Genomic DNA, 6,220 nt, shown 5'->3' on the forward strand with positions numbered 1-6,220 from the left:
CCTTCTGCTTTTTTCCTTTGCCGCCCTCCCTTGGTTGCCGCCTCCCTAGTCAAACAGTTGCTCTGCAATCTGTAGCCGGGGAGTGCCTGGCCGATTGGGGAGGGGGAAGTACTTTTAGCTTTGCCGGACTTAAGCTAAGTTTTTTAGGAAGCCGGCCAGCCGGCTGCTTTGACAGCCGGCAGGCATGTTTGGAGGCCGTCTCTTTGCTATATAGGTTAGTTGTTCCTTAGTTGTTTTTCGTGTGGGCGTCCTTTCTGTCTTCTCTCTTGCTAGTCGGACAGTCAGTTCTTTGAGCTGCGACTTTCAACAAGAGAGGACTTGGGAGCCGGCGCACTACTTTGCTGACTTCGGGAAGAACTTTGAATATAGCTCAAGGCGGCCAGTCCCCGGGCCGACTAGTCGGACCCGGTGCCGGACAAGAATGCGAAATGTAATAATACATTCAAGGATATGACACTCGTCATTCATAGATAAATAAAAAGGCAGTGATACATACTGCTTTTCAGCTGTAAAACCGTCTTAGGAGGTTTGCGTTCCATGGTCGCTCCAACTCCTTGCCGGAGTCGTCTCTTTTGCGTGCTCTTGGCTTTTGCGCGTCGATCAAGTAGTAGGAGTCATTGCCGAGTGCCTTGCTGACGACGAAGGGGCCTTCCCAAGGGGCCGAGAGCTTGTGCTGGCTGGCTGTTCGCTGGATCAGCCGGAGCACAAGGTCGCCCTCTTGGAAGGATCTTGGCTTGACCTTGCGGTTGTAGTAGCGGCGCAGGCCTTGCTGGTAGATGGTGGACCGGCTGAGGGCTAACATCCGGCCTTCTTCCAGTAGGTCGACGCCGTCTTCTCTTGCTTCTTTGGCTTCCTTCTCCGTGTACATGGTGATCCGAGGCGAGTCGAACTCGATGTCTGTTGGAATGATGGCCTCGGCACCGTACACAAGGAAGAATGGAGTGAAGCCGGTTGACTTGTTGGGTGTAGTGCGCAGACTCCAGAGGACAGCCGGCAGCTCTTCGAGCCAGCAGCCGGCCGATCGCTCCAGTGGTACAACCAGTCGGGGCTTGATGCCGGAGAGGATAAGTCCATTTGCTCGCTCGACCTGGCCGTTTGACTGCGGGTGGGCCACGGACGCTAAGTCCAGTCGGATGCCCTGCGTCGCGCAGAAACGTGCCAGTGCGCCTTTGGCGAAGTTCGTGCCGTTGTCGATGATGATGCTGTGCGGCACGCCGTACCGAGTAGTGATGTCGGTGATGAATGTCACGGCAGTCGGCCCGTTCAGCTTCTTGATGGGCTTGGCTTCGATCCACTTTGTGAACTTGTCCACCGCAACGAGTAGATGTGTCATGCCACCGCGGGCTGTCTTGAAAGGGCCCACCATGTCCAGTCCCCAGACAGCAAAAGGCCAGGTGAGGGGAATGGTCTTGAGGGCAGAAGCCGGCAGGTGTTGTTTGGAACTGAAGACTTGACATCCTCTGCAGCTCTTGACTATTTCTTTAGCATCCTCCAAGGCAGTCAGCCAGAAGAACCCATGGCGGAAAGCCTTGGCCACGAGGGATCTTGAGGCGGCGTGATGGCCGCATTCGCCTTGGTGGATGTCTTTGAGGATTGCCACTCCTTTTTCTGGCTCAACACAACGCTGGAAGACTCCGGTGACGCTGCGCTTCACGAGCTCCCTGTTGATTATTGTGTATGCTGCGGCTCGTCATTGTACTAGTCTTGCTGTGATCTCATCAGCCGGCAGCTCTCTGCTGACTAGGAACTTGAGGATGGGCTGGGCCCATGAGGGAGCTGTGACTTCTTCTGCTGTTAATGTGGCTACCATGACTCGGGTGGGTGGGTTGGGTGTTGCATTGGAGTCGACCACCGCTTCTTGTGTCGTTGCAGTCCCCGAGCCGACTGCTGCAGTCCCCGGGCCGGGTTCTGAAGTCCCTGGGCTGGGTGCGACTACGTCAGTCCCCGGGGCAGTCGTCGAAGTCCCCGTGCCGCCTGCGGGATTTCTTGAGCCGGATCCGGCTGTTTCTGGCGCAGGCGGTACGAAGATGGAATCCGACTCTGGAGACGGCTTGAGTAGGCGCTGGAGGGAGACACCGGTCGGTATGGCTTGTCGGGTGGAGCCGATCCGTGCTAGGGCATCTGCTTGGTCGTTGTCGGCCCTTGGCACATGAAGGAACTCGCACCCTTCAAAGTATCCGCTCATCTGCTGGACGAGGAAACGGTAGCTCGCCATGTTCGCGTCCTTGGCGTCCCAGTCGCCAGATGATTGCTGGACCACCAAGTCTGAGTCGCCGTAGCACAGGATCCGGCGTATGCCGAGTTCTTTGGCTAGCCGGAGCCCATGTACGAGCGCCTCGTACTCGGCCACGTTGTTGGAGGCGGCGAAGTGGATCTGCAGCGTGTACTTGATCTTGTCGCCTTTGGGAGAGGTGAGGACGATGCCGGCTCCCAAGCCGGTGCGCATCTTGGACCCGTCAAAGTGCATCCGCCAATGGGTAGAGTCGGGAGCCGGCGGTAAATACTGGGTCTCGGCCCAGTCGACGAGGAAGTCGGCCAATGCTTGCGACTTGATGGCGGTGCGGGGTTGATAGAAAATCGTGTAGGGCGCCAAGGCAATGGCCCATTTGGCCACCCGGCCGGATGCATCCCGGCTGCCTATGATCTCGGCGAGCGGGGCAGTGCACACGACCGTGATGGGGTGCTCTTTGAAGTAGGGCTTCAATTTCTTGGCAGCGAAGTACACCCCATAGCACATCTTCTGGTAGTGCAGGTAGTTTTGCTTTGAGCTGGACAGTACTTCGCTGAGATAGTAGACCGGCCTCTGGACCAGCTGGGCTCGGCCTTCCTCTGGGCGCTGGACCACAACAACAGTGCTGACGACTCGGCTTGTCGCGGCGATGTAGAGGAGCATGGGCTCCTTCTCAGTCGGCGCAGCCAGGACAGGCGGAGTGGTCAACATTTTCTTCAACTCATGGAAGGCTTGGTCGGCTTGATCATTCCACTCAAAGTGAGTGGACTTCTTCATGAGTCGGTACAGGGGGGAGCCTTCTCTCCTAGTCGGCCGATAAAACGGTTCAGGGAGGCTAAACAGCCAGTGAACTTCTGCACATCTCGCAGCTTGGTGGGAATCTCCATCCTCTCGATGGCCTTGATCTTGATAGGGTTGTACTCAATACCGCGTTCGGAGACCAGGAAGCCTAGCAGCTGGCCGGCTGGCACTCCGAACACGCACTTCTCGGGGTTAAGCTTGATCTGGAATCGGCGCAAGTTGGCAAATGTTTCCTTCAGGTCTTCCAGCAAGGTACCGCGCTTCTCTGTCTTCACCACAATGTCGTCTACGTAGACGTGGGCATTTCTGCCGAGTTGTTTCAAGAGACATTTCTGCATGCAACGCTGAAAAGTGGCACCGGCGTTTCTCAAGCCGAATGTCATTGTCAGGTAGCAGAAAGCTCCAAAGGGTGTGATGAAGGCAGTCTTCAAGCGGTCAGCCGGGTCCAGCTTGATCTGATGATACCCTGAGTATGCATCCAAAAAACTTAACAGCTCGCATCCGGCTGTAGAGTCTATCACTTGGTCAATTCGTGGCAAAGCAAACGGATCCTTTGGGCAGGCCTTGTTCAAACTTGTGTAGTCTATACACATGCGCCATTTGTTATTCTTCCTCAAAACTAGAACTGGATTGGCAAGCCATTCTGGAAAGAACACTTCCATGATGAAGCCGGCTGCGAGGAGCCGGGCTATCTCTTCTCCCACGATTCTTCGCTTCTCTTCCGATAGTCGACGGAGGGGTTGCTTGACCGGCTTCGCATCAGCTCGGACATGTAATTTGTGCTCGGCGAAATCCTTCGGGACACCCGGCATGTCCTTTGGGGACCATGCAAAGATGTCTCGATTCTCACGGAGGAAGTCGGCGAGCTCGCCTTCCTATTTACTGTCCAAGTTCGCCCCAATCACGGCGAACCTCTCCGGGTGCTCCGGGTCTAGAGGTATCTTCTTCGTCTCTTTTGCAGGCTGGAAGGAGCCCTGCGCATCACAGTCCTTGGGGTTGGGGGACAAGGCCGGCTGCTTGCTGGCCATGGCCACAACCCGCTCCAACATCTTCTTCTCTTCGGCCACCACGAGGGACTCGGCCAGCCGGCTGCTGGCCATGGCACACTCGATGGACTTCTTATAGTCGCCGGCTACCGTGATGATCCCCTTCGAGCTCGGCATCTTCATCTTCAGGTAGGCGTAGTGGGGCACGGCCATGAACTTGGCCAACGCAGGTCGGCCAAGCAGTGCATGATAGGGGCTCTCCAAATCCACCACCTCGAACCATATTGCTTCCCGGCGAAAGTGATCTTTGTCTCCGAAGAGAACATCCATCTTGATCTTGCCGATTGGAGAGCAAGATAGGCCGGGTACGATACCATGGAAGACGGTGCAGCTCGGCATGAGCTGCTTTGCTTTGATGTTCAGCTTGTCCATTGTATCGCGGTACAGTATGTTGATACTGCTTCCGCCGTCTATCAGGACGCGGGAAAATCTGGCAGCTCGCCTCTCCGTCGCAAGGGTGACGTCCAAGACCATAGCATAGGAGCCAGGCGAAGGCATCACCTCTGGGTGGTCGACCTGGCTCCAGCTGATGGGCTTTTCCGACCAATGCATGAACTCGGCGGTGCTAGAGGCGACTGCGTTTACTTCTTGGTGCTGCCGGCGTCGGCTGCGCTTGTCGTCGACTTGACTTGTGAAGACGACGTAGGCGTCGTGCGCTTCGGGGAACTCGTCTTGGATGGCGCCGACTGCCGGCCGGGCCGCCGGCTGCTGGGGAGCTGGAGGCGGCGGGCCGAGAGGCGGAGGCGGCACCATCCCTTCGCCCTTGGTGATGCAGGTGAGCCAGTGGCATTTCCGTGTTGTATGGTTGGACGGCTTCGCGCTGCTGTGGAACTTGCAGGGAGCATCGAGTGCTTGTTCGTAGGAGAAGGACGGCTGCCAGGGCGGCCGGCCACCCTTCTTCTTGGGAGCGGGCCGCTCTTCGGGCTGCTCGTCTTCAATTGTGGCCACCTGCCGACTGGAGGAAGTCGGCATGGGGCCCTTGCGCTTGTGGTCGTTCTGGTAGGGGCGCCGGTTAGGGTCGCCAGCCGGCGTCTTGGGAGCCGGAACAATTACTTTCCCCGAGGCATCTACTCGGAGCTCGGTCTTCATGGAGGAGTCGGCAGTGGCGTACTTGTCAGCGATGACTAGTAGCTCGTCGAGGGTAGCCGGCTCGTCGCAGAGGAGTCGGTGCTTGAGGAGGGTGCCCTCTCGGCACCCGGCAGTGAAGTACTCGATGGCCTGGACCTCGTGCACTCCCTCGCAGGAGTTGCGGAGCTCGGCCCATCGCGTGAGGTAGTCGCGGGTCGACTCGTTGGGCCCCTGGACGCAGAGGGAGAGCTGGCGAGGCTTGGGAGGCCGCTTGTAGGTGCTGGTGAAGTTGCGGACGAAAACTTCGGTGAAGTCCAGCCAGCTGTTGATGCTGTAGGGCTTGAGGCTGTTGAGCCATGTGCGCGCCGTGCCTTGCAGCATCAAGGGGACGTACTTCACGGCGACGCACCGATTGTCGTTGGCGATGCTGACGGCTGTGGAGTAGTCGATGAGCCAATCTTCCGGCTTCACCGAGCCGTTGTACTTGGGTGTGTCTCTGGGGAGCGAGAACCCTTTGGGGAAGGGCTCGTCGCGGATGCGGGGGCCAAAGCATGGCGGGCCGACATCGTCTTCTTCTTCTAGCGCCAAGGATCGAGCAAGGCGGTCGATCCTGTGGCGGGCGTCCTTTTCGCCGACTCCTCGGCGGCCGAGTCGGTCGCCAAGAGTCGGATGGGTGACAGGCGGTGGAGTGAGGCGTCTTTCTCTTCGAGGCGGGGGAGGAGGCAGGTTTTCCTGGTGCTCTACAGCTCGAGGGCGGCCATCCGCGTCGCGCTCGATGGTAATGCGAGTCCGGCTGCGGCTGGCAGCCGGCTCCTTGTCTTTCTTCTGGTGCGCGCTGCTCGCAGTCGGCGAGCGGGACGTCGCGGCGTGCTCCCGGCGCGGGGGATGGCTATCAGCTCGGGCGCCGGCTTCGTGCCGTTCTGCAGCCGCGTCGATCAGCTGCTGGATCCGTCTTGTCATGTAGGGAAGCTCATCGGCTCCCAGCCCATTGAGCTCCTCTGCAGCCGCCTGAGCGGCTCGCAGATTCTCGAGCAGGGTGGCGTAGACGGGGCGATCTGCGCCCAGCACGCTGGCA

This window comes from Triticum aestivum, chromosome 7D (assembly GCF_018294505.1).
Source record: "Triticum aestivum cultivar Chinese Spring chromosome 7D, IWGSC CS RefSeq v2.1, whole genome shotgun sequence".
NCBI lineage: Eukaryota > Viridiplantae > Streptophyta > Magnoliopsida > Poales > Poaceae > Triticum > Triticum aestivum.